Below are 16,100 nucleotides of genomic sequence, written 5' to 3' on the forward strand. Positions count from 1 at the left end.
TACCAATCATTAGCGGACCGGAGTTCCCCTGTGGCGACCCCTAACTGGGAAAAGCCGAAAGACACAACAACGAAGGAGAGAAGAAGAAGAAGAAGAAGAAACCACTGTTTTGTTTACTAGGATAAATGGATGATTATTTTTCTTTGCTTCTCCGCACATATGTATTTTTGTAAACAGTATAAGTGGGTAAGCATTTATGTTTGCTCCAGAAGTCAGTGTTTTGAATATGCTAAACTACCAAAAGCAGCTGGATTGCTGTGATCTTATGGAAAACAGCTCACATGTACGTAATCCTGAATGGTAAACTTAAAACGTTTGTTAGCAGCAGTTTCTAGCAACTGTTTGTATGTGTGGATGAGGCAGAATTGTGTTGCAATAAGTCGTGCACTATAAAAAAACACTTGCCTTGTAATTCCCAGAGTCAAGAGTTAGCAGCAGGCTAAAGAGATATGCAGTCTTCAGTTAGGACTTCTGTTACATCAAAGCTAAAGAAGGTGCTTCTTTGGAAGGTAGCCCATCACCTGCTTTAAATTGGAGTTTAGCCTAGCAGTGATGCAACACATGGTATACAAAATCTTTAAGCGCTATTAAACTTGTATTGTGTATGAAGGTTTGCTGCATGTTTTAAAATTATAAGAAGGTGGTGGTAGCTGCCTCCTGTATGTGTATTTGTCAGTGTAATATGTACCCTTGAACATTTTATACTAGAAGCAAATGGCAAGCATACCATGACATGCCAATCCACTGGAACCTAAATCTCAGTTTTTCAAGTCAGCATAACAGCAGATATCTATGTAAAATACATAACGGTGATTAGAATTGTTACATTACAGTAGTTCGTGCGTATGCATGGTCAGTAGCCCGTGTCTGTTGACTTTGTATCTTCTTGCATGTTCTGCATTTAAGTCAGATCAAAGTCAGTAGAACTTAAGTAATCTTGGCATGGGTCTTGCTGCCTTTTCCATATGTTGCTGGTCCTTTCCTTTGTGATGTTTTTGGGATTTGGAAAGCATGTGATGGTGTGAAGTTACCTAGTGTGGCTTATTTATTTTTTGGTGTGTTTCTGTGTAGAAAACTATTTTACCTGCCTGGCATACAATTTTTGCATTGTTACTGGTGTTTTTCAGTAGGCGAAACACTGTGTTTACCTTTTATTCAGCTATGTGCACTTGACTACGTAAAACATTAATCTGGGCCTGAGTTTCAGTGATTGGAATGTTTTTTTTGTGCATGTACATATTTACATGTATTGTGATGCTGCTGACACTGAAGAGAAGCATGAGCCTAACCCTGCTGTTCACCCTCTCCATGCCTGTACCCAGTGTGCACTTGTTTACAGATTGCGTAAAAATATGTTAGATTCTAAGGACTATTGAGATGAACATAGTAAAAAATGAATCGTGTGCAGTTTCTTACTACACAGTTTATGATCTGTTCTAAATGATTTTACTGCCAGGGCATACAGGAGTATGAACTGTTTCCCCAGTTGATGTAGTACTTGAATGTTTTGTGTAATGCATGCAATAACTGGCTGTTTGTCCCCCCCAAAAGTTCCCAGTTAAACATTGGTAGATTGGTATTTCCCCCAACTTCTAGCTATATGTTTATATACTACTTTCTATACTCTCAGGTCTGAGTCATATCATAAGCAGTAGCCCATGTAGTGAGAGTGGCCCCTGTGTTAATGGGGGGAACAAACTAGCTAATTCAGAAATTCTCACTTACCCCTGTGGAGGGTTAAGCCTAAAAGAGGATGAGGACCACCTCGGGGCAGTTGTACGGTGAAGGTCTTGTGAACAGAGTCCTATGACACCTCCGGTATATCAGGCTTTCGCTGGTCTCTCCACTTTGATGTACCTATAGGACCTGCTGTCCAGCTATGGTTGGCATTTGGCTGGACAGCTGACGCAGTCTTCCATAGCTATACACCTGTATCATTCTGTTTGCAGAAGGCAAGAGAGGTGATTTTACCTGCTGCCTTTGACTTCTACCCCTTCACCATCTACCCACCCATTTATTTAATTTTCTCTGCAGTAGACACAATATTGCTGATTAGAGGTACCTCTTCATTTTGTGCCACTTGATTCAAATGGAAGATATCCTTATTATTTTCTGTGTCTTGCTTCAGCTATGTAAATCATGGATAGATTAGGCCTTTTGTCCCAAGTGAGTAGCACTAATAAAACAAACGGTGGGTTGCCATTGAAATTTGAGGATAACTGCATTTACAGACTGTAACAATATAAGAATTACGTTATACAATGCATTTGATTCCATGCCTAGTAACTAAGGTTTTCTTGACGTAATATAGTTTTTAAAATGTCAGATTAGATTAAAGTCAAATTACACACACACACACGTCATTGAAGTGAAAGGATAGCATTTTCTGATAATTTATAACCGCTAATGGTATGTAGTCAACCAGTGTTAAGAAAGTACTGCAGCAGGCATTACTTTCTTAATTGTCATACAAAATACAGCTCATCTGTGTAACTGGAAGTCATGGAGTGCAGAGAATATTAAAATACAGTTTATTTATTTTTTTGTTGTTGAATATTTAAAAATCTGATGATATTGCATGTTCTGACTGTGCCTTGCACTTTAGTTCAGCTTGACTTAGTCAGTGTCGCTTGGCATAAAAGTGGATTGGTCATAAGTCATTGCAGAATCAAGTCCGTTTGTCTTAGTATGCATAAATATTCTGATGCTAGTCAATTTGTTGCTGGAAGAAAAAGGTCGACTTTATCAAAGTGAAAAGTCTACATTCTGAACTTTTTTAACTCAGTTTTGTATCCATTTACAGACGTTCCCTGTAGACAACCGGTACAATACTAATTAAGGATCAGTTAGCTGTTTGATTTCCATCTTATAAGTGGAATGTTAAATGTTATTTCAGAAACAGAATTCATACCATTAGACCTTGTTATAGTTTTACTAATTTGGAAAGAAAAAAAAGTACAGATGACAAGGGAGTTCCTCCAAGACAAGCCCCAGCTGTGATAGCTGGTTTTCTTATCTGTTCGGTCTTTGCCATGGCTTTTCAGTGGACAATATTTCTGTCTTTCACTGTGCTATGGAAGGCTATTATTTTTTCTTGTGACTTTATAAAAATTTCCTTAAGGGACACTTGCTTCTTCCAAACAACGGATGCCAACCACTCCTTGGGATCTTAACTTCTGGAAGAGCTTAATCTAACCTACTTCCAGCTGCCTCATTCACAACTGAAATTCCTTATAAAGACGCAAAACAATTTTTTTCTTTCAACAACAGTAAAAAAAAAAGTTTTGCATGCATCTTTATGCATGTGAATATTTTTCTGTGTAAAAAGAAAGGTTTGTTTTGCAGCCTTTAGAAAATTAAACACTTTTAAAATTTTCTTCCAAACTCGAAACCCTAAACGTGTGGAGCCATTTTTTATGGCATTAATATTAATGGCAGGGTGGGGAGGCATTTACGTCACTGTGGGTTTGGAAGATAACTTTTAAAACTGTACAATTTTCTAAAGGCTGCAAAACAAACCTTTCATAAAGATGCATGTAAACTCTTTTTCTTTGTGTGAAAGGAAAAAAATGTTTTGTGCCTTTAGTCATGATTTTTTAAATGTTATGACAAAAAAGTTGACAATCACCTTGCCTGTCGAGTCAGTGTTCATTTCTGAATTAGCTGCCTGAGATGATTTTGAACAGGTACGTTCACCTTCTGCCCCCCCAGACTGCTGTTAACACAGGAGTGCAGCAGTTTCACATCATGGGTTTTTTGAGTCTATTAAAATACTGTGACAAGGCAGCTGCTTGGAGAAAAGATGATCAGTTGCATTTTTTGCTTAGGATAAGCAAAGCAGAAAAGTTTGTAGCACTTCCCTTTCCCAAATGGATGGCCAGTTACACTGTCTGTTTTCAGTTCCGAATTGTATTGGAAAACTCTTCCCTGTATTCTGAAGCGACATTCTGATACACTGATCTTCCTGCAGAGCCATTATATTCCATACTGTCACCTTGAATGAAATCTTTGTAGCTGTCATACCTTAACTAGACATTACATTATAATTTGGGGTAAGAACATGTTCCAGACAAGTTTTGAAAATCATGCCTTTGTCATGAGGTGATCACACAGTTTGCTTTAGTAGGATGTAGCTTTTATGGGACACGCTCCACAGGGATATATCTTTTAGATTTAAGTTTTAGCAGCATGGCAGCATCTGTTTTTTCTTCTTCACCAGAGGATGTTGTATGCTTACAAGTTGGTTGTGGATTAGTGGGTTTATTTCCTTGGGGGCATTTCAGGGTTTTTACAGGGTAAAGAATTGGCATTTTTGGAAGTAAAGTTTTCAGGAAATACTGACAGGGCACAGGAGATCCAGTGGGATTAATTTACTAGGTCAGTCAGTGACCATATCCATGCTGCATCCAGAACAACCATCAGTTAAAACTGATAGAAAATTCATTACTTCCGACAGAAACCTCAGGCAGTAAAACATACTTTCATGTATTTATATTTAAACACTAACAATGAGAATAACTTCTTCCCAGATTCTGTATTTTGGTTCTATGACAACTGCAAAAGAGAAAACCGAGAGATTTTAATATTCCCTGGAACAAAGAGTACTATTACATTCCATGGAAGTTCAAATGCTTCTGCCGAAAATCCTGTGAATTTCTCAGGACCAGGGGGCAAAGCCAGCGCATTCACAGGATTCTTCAAATCTGTAATAGAAAGCATACCTCTCAGAGCAGGAAATTTGGACCAAGCCATAACTAATGGTGGGGGGAGGCAAAGACCCAATAAGGACAATCCTTTAAATATTGCTTAGAATGTTGATAGAACAACAGGCTTTGCCTTAGCATGAATTTTCTGAGGGGTCTGAAGTCTGAATTTGAAATGTACATAATTTTCTAATTTCAATCAGTGCTTTGCCAGAAAACCACAATTTTATGAGAAACAGACTAAAAATATGAGGCGAAAATCTGTATCGTTGAGAGGTATGAAGTAAGATACTACAATGAAAAGGAAAATTAAAATCCAGTATAACAAAACTAACTTGCACCAGATTGCACTTCAGCAACCTCAATAGCATTTGTAAAGAAGGTGTCTAACAAACTAAAGGAGAATGTGTTTTTCCATTCCTGGACAGCTTTCCATTAAACTGAATAAACTAGCGCCATTTTAAAAGTTGCAGTTTTTATTACTGTAAAATGTGGCTATACAAATCTGAGAGCCATATCAGTGTATGAAACTACCACTCAAAGTATTTTAACACATGTACAGTGAACATAAGAACAAATAATATATGATGTATTTAAAGATCTGAACTTAAAGGTATATTAGAAGTTTAAACAATAACATTTGAACCCAAATCCAAACTGAAACTTTGACATTAAATTTATGTGTTGCAGCACCACTAACAAGATTAATAAACTTGAGTCTAAGTAAAGAAGTAAAGGCTCAGTCCCAAGTGGTCATATATTTACAACACTCTAGTGTATGGGCCTTGGCGCTCGATAGGGAGCCAACTGACTTGTGTAATATGTTTTTGATGTTGCACAGTTATTCGCGACAGTTCATTGCATTTGGATTTTAATGCTAGTGTTGCTGATGAGAAAACTGGATTGGACAAAAATGAAACTTGTAGGAGAGCCTGTTCTTTCTAGTTGCTTCAGAGGAGTATGCTGTCTGTATAGCATGTGATCAACTTTTGACATAATCTTGGAATAGATACAGGTGTAGGACCAGTTAGCCTTTCTGTTAGGACCATTTCTTCAAACAGTTTTATTCACCATGGTGATGCAAATGATGTCTTGCATGATGTGTACAATCTAGCCTTTAGGTTAAGTATTTGTATGCAAAGGTCATGAAACTGAGTGTATGGAAGAATTTGACACTGTCACAGAGTAATCGGGAGCAGACAGTTTTAAACACTTAAGCTTTTAGATGTTTTTTTTTCCCCTTGTTAAACCACTTCATACACTGTACTTTCCTAAGGCAGTAGAATACTGTTTCAGAAAACATCCCTCTTTACTGTGTAGAAGATTCTGCTGCAGTAGCTGGCATCTGACAAAATTGAGGTCATAGTTCCCACAGGCATGTCACTGGAAGAATTTCGGGAACTTTGCCGCTTGGGTGGAAATGACACACCTCCTGACCTAGTTGTACATGATGACATAAATGTAGCTGTTGACCCCAACCACTGCAGCTATACACAGGATAAGGAAACAATGTGACCACCAGACCAGTGTAATGCAGGAGAGGGTGATGGCAAAAGACACAAAAACAGGCTGCCCTAATTTTTGGGTGTCATAGTACAGTTTTTTTTTTTTTACGCTAAACCCAAACTGTCACCTAATGGTTATGGTAAGCTATGTTTGGAGTATTTAACTGCACAACTTGATTGAATTTTGTTTTGCAAGTGTTATCTGAAGCTGCGGACTAGTTTCTAGGTTTAGCACACTAGAAGCTAAAAGATGATGTATTTCAGTACGTTATGTTTGCCATTTTTATGTATAGCATCCAGTAATATTTCATTTCCTCAAGTGAACAACTTATGTCTGCCATAAAGTGAAGTCTGCTGCAGGTAATGTTTATGTTTAATGTAAGCATGCAGTTTGCACTACTCTGCACTGCTTTGAAGGTGGCCAGTCTCATTTCCTATGATTTTTGTTAGTGAAGGTACTGTAATATTTCACCTGGAGCAGTGAAAGTGGGTTGCTTTGCCTCTGAACCAAGGCTTTCCATTGTGTGTGCCAGCTTAATAACTGTCACATTAATTGCTGTAAATTCGTAGATTTCTTAAGAAAGATTTTGGAAGTAAATTTAAGCACAGTAAATTACAAGTTTATTGTGGAAGTAGTAGTAGGGTTCCTTTCTTCAGAGTTTGAACGTTTAAATTGTTAACTGCAGAGTCTGAAAATGAACTTTTGGAACATTGACATTTTTTTAGGTGAGGGAGGATGGTGTACAGTTGAGATTGGGGAATCTGCCCTTACCTCATTATAGTGTAAACTTGGAGTTGGAAAATGGAGTTGGAAAATGTAATTAAGAGAGAGTGTGGTGGTAGAACGGGGCAGGGGTTTAATATTTTTTGTCTTGCTTTGAATCCTTCGTGATTTGAATTGCTATCGTGTATGTCTTGTCGTTCAACTTTTGATAGTTTGAAGGTGTGTCATATACTGATGTAGTGATATATATATATATATATATATATATATATATATATATATATATATATATATATAGTACATTTTTACTCAGTAGTAGTGCCTGTTGTGGGAGGCGGAGACCTGGGAGCCCTTTGTGGATAAATGAATTGTTCAGCCGCACGGCTGGCATGAGGAGAATGAGCGAGTCAAACATGGGACTACAGGATGAAACTTGTTAGCAGCTGCTAATCTTAGCCCCATGTCCTAAATTGTTAGGTAGAATTTTCAGATATGTCCTTGTCCACAGGGGCATAATGTATGTGCTCTGGACATTTTAAAAAGTAGACAGTCTTTTGACTAGACCAGTTTTTCCATTTCATTTCTGAAAATAGGTACACGATAAAATTAGGCTCCCAGCTATGAAAGGAAGGTCCAAGTAAAGGACATTATTTTTTTAACCAGGGTGGAACACTGATCCAAATGGACCATTTTCAGGCCCTGCTCATGAGAAGAAAGTTCCAAAAGAGAAACAGTATTTGATAAGTGCATAGCAAATAAGGTGCCTAGCACAAGAAGGAAACAGTAGCAACAGACACAAATTGTGGCACAGCAGGCTAGAGATTGTACATAATTTTACTATATTATAACATACATAAGCAGTGTGAGAATAATGTTATTTACAAGTACAAAGCAAACTGTGAGCCTATGAACAGCTTTGTGTAACTAGCAATTATGTTGTAGGAGATGTTGAAAAGCACATCTGTTCTATATGAGCTCATCTCTGTGGTGGTATTTATATTTTGCTTCCATAAGGAGGTATGGTATCATGATCAGGTGTTAGAGGGAACCCAGAGGTGACTTGAAAACTTTCTACTCAGGGTTGGGTGCTTATGGATATTTCATCTTCACATGGAGTTCTGCACTGGGTCTGATGTTGGTTGCATATATGCAGAGAGGATAACCTGTGGATGGTAGTAAGGAAATTATGAAGCTAGGAGGGTAAAGTAAGTATGAGGGCCATACAAACATACATACAACAATCAGGGATGTGGATGACCAAATTTCCACTGCTACAGTGCTTCCTGTTCCACTGCTATGCCTGTTATGGAGGTGTCCTACACCCAGGAGAGGATATCCCCATTGTCATGGCAATAGATGTAGTGGCATGTCTCGTAGCAGGTATCACTCATAATCATGCAGTACACCAGTATCAAGCCATGGTTTTAGTACATCTAGTGCAACTCCTGGTATAGCCAGCTGCCATGGGTTGGGGCATGCAGGGGATGCTGAATCTTCTGTCATGCATATCCTGGGCATGTCCAGTGTATCAAGCCATAGCCTCAGCGGTAGTTGCAGATCCATGTCCCAGCAGACCTGCAGCCACACCACCACTGCCCTTAGTATATCACACACTTCCACTGACACTGGCCTTTCTCGAGGAGTTTTTACATTAAAGCCTCTCTCAACAGGACAGGATGTTGTCAAAAACAAGTTTTACTTTCATAATCGTCAGCAGTCTCACACTTTACTGTAAAAGACCTCTAATCTTGTGCTGCTTTTCCCACGTGCACAAATAACTACACCATGCGCTTTACACGTTGCTACTTGGGTTGCCTATGCCTGATGTACAGCATGGCCAAACTCTGCATGGGTAAGTACAACCATAGGTTCATAGGTTCATACTAGGCTATCTGCCCTAGGGCATTTATAAGCCTAGCCAGAATGTGTTTGGCTTTCGCCACCCATTTTAAATTTATTTTGCTATGCCCTTTTTCGAGGTTAGTATACTGTGTCTCTATCTAACAGTGACACAGAAGTGATACCCGGGGTAAACCTACGATCTCCCATACACTCGTCAAGATTCCTCTTGAAGAGAGTCAATGAGGGACTCTGCCTAACCTGGACTGGAATTTTATTCCAGAGTGAAGGGAGCCTCTGGGTTATGAATCTGTCCCTCCAGCATGTCCTATTTATTTCAGTGCTGTGGTTCAAGTCTCTCGAGCGCGTAGCTCGATGGGATTTGGATTTTCTGAGGTGCAGCATGTCCATTAATTCCGGTTGGACATGGCTTTATACGTCAGGCACAGATCGCCTCTGAACAGGCGGTATGCCACTGAGTAGAGCTGGAGTTTCTTTAACTGGGCAGCATATGGCATCTGTTTGAGCCCTTTGATCCTCTTGGTGAGGTACTTTTGGGGTCTTTCCAGTTGCTGCAGGTGTCTGGTAAGGTACATCCCAAAAGGGGCATTGTACTCAATTATGGGCCTGATGAGGGATGAGTAAAGAGGCACGATGACCTCCCCTGATCTAGATGTGAATCCCTTCATGATTAGGTGGGCTATATAAAATGTTTTTCTAACCACTTTGGCCACGTGGTTGTCAAATGAGAGATTGCTATCAACTTGGGTCCCCAGGTCCCTAATTACTTCTTCTGTACTTAATGGATTTCCACCTATGTGGTAATTTGTGGGCACTTTGTTTTTGCCAAAGGGGATGACTATACACTTTTTGGCATTTAGCTTGAGGCCATGGCTCTGGCACCAGTTGTCTGTTTCTATGAGGCCCTTTTGGAGGATGCTTGTGTCGGCTGGAGAGTCTATTATGGCGCCCAGTTTGCAGTTATCTGCAAACTTGGTCAGCCACAGTCCTTCCGTGTTGGCCTGTACCTCCAAGAAATATATACCGAACAAGAGAGGTCCCAGGACTGAGCCTTGTGGGACACCACTTGTAACTGGTTTGGAGTCTGACATGGCTCCAGTAATTCTAACCATGTGGGTTCTGTCCTTGAGCCAGTTTGCAATCCATCTAGTGACATAGGGGTTTATATTTAAGCTGGTGAGCTTATCTATAATGCCCGAGTGGGGTATTGTATCGAAGGCTTTTGCGAGGTCCAGGTAGGCTGTGTGGACCACCTTCCCCTCGTCAATGGCCTTGGTGACTGTTTCAAAGAAATCAACCAGGTTTAAGAGGCAGGATCTGCCCTTAACAAAGCCGAACTGGGTAGGATCCAGTGTTTGTAGGTCCCCAATATCTTTATTTATGAGGTCAATGATGATCCTTTCCATTGCTTTGCAGACCAAGCTAGTCAGGCTTATGAGGCGATAGTTTCCAGGATCCGTTGAGGCACCACCTTTATGGAGAGGGACCACTGTTGCTGTACGCCACTCTTTGGGCACATATCCTGTAGTAAGGCTGAGATTGAACAGTAGTTTTATGTTTGGGTTTAGCTCTTCTTTGAGTTCATGTAGGACGCAGCCCGGGACACCATCTGGTCCCATTGATGCTGTGTTTTTTGCTTTGGAGAGGGCGGCTCTTACCTGAGCATCTGAGATGTCAGGGGCAGCACTCTGCTGGGATAGATATTTGCCCTTTGGTGGGAGGGGGAGTTTGCGCTGAACCTGTCAGCTAGGATGTTGGCAATGTCTGTGGGTTCGTGTATTTTTGTCATTTTGGACTAATTCTGAGCATATCTGGGAATTACCACCCAGGTTCCTAACATAACTAAAGAAAGCCTTGTGATTATCCTTAGTGTCCTGTGCAATTTTTCTCAAAGCTGACCTTAGACAATTTTATGTGTGCCCGTAGTTTTTTGCTAATACTGATCAGTGATGCCTTCCCTTTTTGGGATTTTGCTTTATCATTTAGTAGCTTCCTCCTTCTATTGTATAGTTTGTTTATGGCTGGGGTCCACCAGACAGGACGTCTGCGTTTGGAGAATTGGGTCTTGGTTTTATTTGGGATCGCATGATCCATGCATTCCTGAAGGTGTTCATAGAATGCGTTTATAAAGGATTCTGCGGTCTGGGCCGTATTTTCCACAGGCCCGGGGGCTTTGAAGGATTCCACCTCAGTTTTGAGGAGTGTAAAATTTGCTTTAGAGAAGTTTTTCACTGTGGTTTTCTGGGCAGGGGGTGGGGTCGGGATGTGAATATCCAGTGAGATTAGTTTATGGTCTGATCTTACCAGTGAGGGATACACTGTGCAGTTTTTACATGCATCTGCTTCATTCTTGTGTACTGTGTTCTGAAACTATGTGCAAACCCTTGCCTTTTTGCTAGTGACAGGGCATGCTGTGGTCATCTCTGTCTGAGATGATCATCCCTGCTGCGTGCTCCACCATTGGTTCCTCATCGGACACAGTCTCCACTGTCTGCTGCACCTGCAAGTAGCCATCCTGATGTACCTGCCATTGTGTAACATTTTACACACCGACACTGTGCCAGGGTCATGTTGTGGGGCATTTCCAGATTTATTTAGACAGCAAAAGTGAGCCTTCAGCAGTTCAAATATATACTCAGTCATTTGTTTGTGAATGGGCATAGTTGATGTTTGTACCCCTGGTCTGGTTTTTTTTTTTTTTTTTTTGTTTTTTTTGTTTTTTTGTGGATTTCTTGTGTCTGTCATGAGCCAGAGTTCCAGGGCATGTCTAGCATCACCAACAAGAAGATGCTGGTGTGGAAAGGTGACCCTCTCACAAACCATTGGTACAAGTCACTGGTGTTCCATATGCAAGAGTCGTGACAACTGCCTGGGTAACCTGCAAACACATTGTAGATGATACCCTGTGCATTATGGACCACCTGACAGTTGATGGCGTAGTACCCTTTTTGGTTTACATACCGCCTTCCCAGGTCACCAGTTGGGGCACCTAGTACCTCAGAGAAATTGGCTGTCATAGAAATCTTGCATGGTGTTGACACTCTTCTCTGGGGTACACTAGGACCCACATATGCTCCGTAGCATGCTAAAGAATGACATTGATAAACTGATGGAGTATTCTTAATGCAGATGTCTGACATACCTGCACTGTGTCCCTAATAGGTCGCTGAAAGGTCCCATTACCCAATATACATAAAGCCACTCCTACCTTAGTATCCACTGGGATTGGTTTTCCATAGCTCCCACAGGGCTGCAGATTTCTTGGATTGTGTTGCTGTATGTTGCTATTTGTCCACAATCTTGGTGTCATGGAGTCCATGAAATGTTAAGTACAGTCAGATGACTAGAAGCCTCCAGAGGTGCCGTCACACCCCAGCAGTTTCAGCATTAGCAGTGAGCATCTTGTAGAGATAAGATTATTAATGTGATGGCATCCTCTAACGTTATTTAGCAGTCCTTTAATCTGTACATGAGCATTTGGACGAGTTTGAAAATTCTGTGATTGCAGCTCCATTGTTAGACATTTATATGTTTATAAATCACTCCACCATTTTCTTATGCCTCATTAGCAAACACTGAGGCTCATTTAAATCACATTGCTCATTGTCATGTCATTAGACTGCCGTCCGCATTTACAGTGCCTGATCATGCTGCTTCCCCGTCCACACCGTGGATCCTGTTTTTCTGAATAACACACACACTGCACATGACAGCTTGTTGCGCAGATATGCTTAACAGTATGACAAAGTTTTCTGAATCTGGTGTAGAATATATACTCTTGAAACTGATCCCCAGTTTATGTGCTGTTTTGTTTATCCTTGTCCTTTTTTGCATCTACTAGCCAGAGCCTTTGTTTCACAAATATAGTATGCATGTATAGTCTTCTCATTTTGGGTCATGTTCACTGGGGCAGTATTGTTAAGGAGATTGTTCCTAAGCTTGTTTGATTTTCAAGAAGAGAAAGAAAGCCTTTTTCTTTAGTAATTGCTAGCCTGTGAAGACGATAGTGGTAGTGGTACCATCAGTTCTTATTTAATTTGTTTTTAATGCAATGTCCAGCTGAAAGCTTCAGCACTGATTAAAAAAAATGCTGTTTTACGTGCATGATACTTTTTATAGAATATCTAAAACCAAAAACCAAATCTAATTTTCATCCTTTTTTAATTAGATGTTTACTGTTTTTGTTCTTTTTTTTAAGCTGGGCATTTGCAGTTTGCTTGCGTCCGAGTACAGGAGAAATTTAAAAGTAAAGAAATGCAAATCCTTCAAAGCAGCCGATTGGCAGCTAAACTAATATCAGCACCCCCACACACACACAAACACACAGGCACAAAAATGTTTTTCCTTTTTCTGACAACATCAGAAAGAGCATGTGTTGTGCATGGTGCCTATCTGAAGCTGTTCCAGTTTTTGGCTGGTGTTGAGTTGAGGTTTATTTTCTCAACATCTAAATTTACATGCTACATCTGGATACATTTGGACTCTTGCAAATTGGGAATCATGATTGGGATTGGAGGACTGAAGAAACAAAGGCATTCTTAGATTTGAATAGCATCTGGTTTCTGCTTACTATATTTTCATTACTGCTCTAATCAGGAGACCTACTGTGGTCTGATTGCATGGATCAATCTGCTCTTAACATGTGGTTTGCATTGCTTTCAGTTCTCCTTAGTTTTCTTGTTTTAAATTGAGCTATAGATGGCAAAAAATATAAATATTTCCATTTTTTTTTCTTGGTAATGTTTTTACCTTTTTGCCATTATCTTTATATCATCTAAGTTCAGTTCCTTTTGTTGAATGAACATGCAAAGAATTTCTGCTGCTGAGGACAGTATGCAAGTAGGACCACTGGTAGCTTTGTTTAAATTCCTAAATGGGTAGGTGAACTGATGGGCAGCAGCGATTAGTCAACAGTATGATACACTGATTCAGATAGTCTTAAAAGCTTGTTTAAACAGTAGTTATGCTATTTAGGCTCTTAACGTGTGCACACTCCTTGGTGTCCGAGATTAGTAAGCAAGTAGAGGAATGTACTTTTGGATCCAAGTGTGATTTCAGTAACTGGAGTAGGTTTTTAAAAACATAGGTTTGAAAGGAAACCAAATTTTCAGCATGGCAGGTAAAGAAGGGTAGGGTTTTCATTGTCCAAGAACCAAAGAACCTAAAAGATGACCTTCTTTGTTAAGCCTACTGCAAGGAATAGTTAGGTTGAGTTTATGATGAGTGAATGGGTAGGATGAGGTGAACGAGCTAGTGGTGGAAAGAAATTTAGGTACATGGGGTTTGGGGAAACTGAAGTTGTGCAGAATGGATAGTTTGACATGGAGACAGACATGAGACACATTGATGCTATCTCTTCTGCTTTCCTATCCGACCTATGTGGTTACAGAGGATATCAGACAGAACCATGTACATTTTGTTAGTATTTAGCTATATATATCCTGTACATAACAGGTAGAAAAGCTGTTCTCTGTATGCTGAAGGTCCTGTAATCCTAAGTCCTGCAAAGCCCTGTTCTTGTCTCTAGTATCCCTAAAATCACACAGGCTAGAGGTTTCCTTTACATGATCCTAAACCATTGGTATCAAATAATTTAGTGGTGAAGTACTCTTATTTGTCAGTAGCACATCCACTTTTTTTTTTTTTTTTTTTTTTTTTTTTTAGGATGTCCTCATAAATCACAAGGAAGGGAGTGCAAAACTGGTGGCAGAAGTACTGAATGCTTAGTTGTTCAACATGTTTGTTTTCCAGCTTGTAAGTCATTAAACTAATTGTGCAGTTTTGTTACAGATTGTTTTGCTACTTTATCCCGTCTTCACTCCACCCATAGCCACTTTTTTCTTGTTTTTTATGTTGTATTTCAGATCATCTAGATGCCCGTGTCTTCTTAGGCTCTAGATGATAAGAATGTGCCACCAAGATATTAGAAACTCTGACTGTCTAGATGTTCTTTGATCCATTTTATGCTTTTTGTTGTCTGGTTTAATGCTTTTGCATAGTGCTGTGTATGTGCCTGCCGGTATTTAGTGCCCACAAATAAAATTATGATATTTTCACAAACACGCATGCATGTAAATTGACACCGCCCCTGAGAAAAACAAAGGTGAGTCTATAACAAGATAAGCAAACAGTCAGTCTCTCTTCACGCTTACCTGCAGGCAGATACCATAAATGAGCCATCACACTTCAATATCATTGAGGTATAGGTGGAAACCAGAACACCTGGATAAAACCCAGACAGAGAGTGCATGCAGACTCGACAGGAGCTATAGCCAAGAACATAGCCAGAGAGAGGAGTGCAGTGAGATGGCATCTCTTTTAAGTGTGCCACTGTGTGTCAGTAATCTGATGCTTACAGGTATCCTGCCTAGGCCACCAGAGAGAGGGCCTATATTGTGTACAGTGCTGATATCTGACTATGATGGAAAGTGACAGAAATTATGGGCAACTTGTTATTCTTAAATACACTGCAACACCACCAACCCTGCACACACATACGCATGCAGTCACATACAAGTATAAGCCATAACAAAGATCGTTGTATATGGATTTCAGAAAGTACAGTGCAGTGAGTGACTCTACTCCTACCATGTCAGAGAATTAAGTGTTTAACAGTGATCGGACAACAGCAGGAGTAAGTAATATTTTTTCAAAGCCTCCCTATCTGTCAGTAATGACTACTATATGGACTGTTTACATTTCAAATATCTGATTGTAGTAGAAAAATGGCCACAGAAAGTAGGTTAATTTGCTTTGCACAAATGTACAGTAGTCTGATAGAGCCACATTGACAGATTATCTTTATTATGGTGACAGTCAGTCATTTTCATTGACACACAGTCCCTTTCACAGCAACTGTAGCCAATTGTTAGCTGTGTATACCTCAAATGTCTGATTTTTGGTTAACAAAATTTAACAGTAATGGCCACAGTGATATATTTCAAGTTTGTTTCACACAGACGCAATAGCTAAAGTAAAAAGTATTCCAGCTTACGTCAAACAGATGCAGCTAGTCTTGCAAAGCTAAATTAATGACTGTTTAAATTGAATCAAATGACTGTCGGTTGCTTTAATCCACAGACAGCCTCCCACTCTCCACTCAATAGTTATAGCAACTTTTTTGAATGTATATTGTCTGGACTTCTGCTTCTTGTTATCTCACCTACAATCAAAACAACCAGTTGGAGACCCCCCCCCCCGGCTGTTTGGATTTGCTGACTAGGTTGTGGGTGGGACAAAGCAGAAAAACATCTCCCATAGAGAATGCTGCAGCTGTGGTTATTTTAATCAGGACTCCGTGGTGCTGGT

General features: G+C 40.0%; 1 protein-coding gene across 2 annotated transcripts in view; it reads left to right on the forward strand.

The window, feature by feature from the left end:
• Positions 1–16,100, forward strand: part of IRS1 (insulin receptor substrate 1) — a 160,762-nt gene that overhangs the window by 30,627 nt on the left and 114,035 nt on the right. The window lies entirely within an intron of this gene.

The sequence above is a fragment of the Protopterus annectens genome, chromosome 4.part1, assembly GCF_019279795.1.
Source record: "Protopterus annectens isolate FY-2018-M chromosome 4.part1, PAN1.0, whole genome shotgun sequence".
Lineage (NCBI taxonomy): Eukaryota > Metazoa > Chordata > Ceratodontiformes > Protopteridae > Protopterus > Protopterus annectens.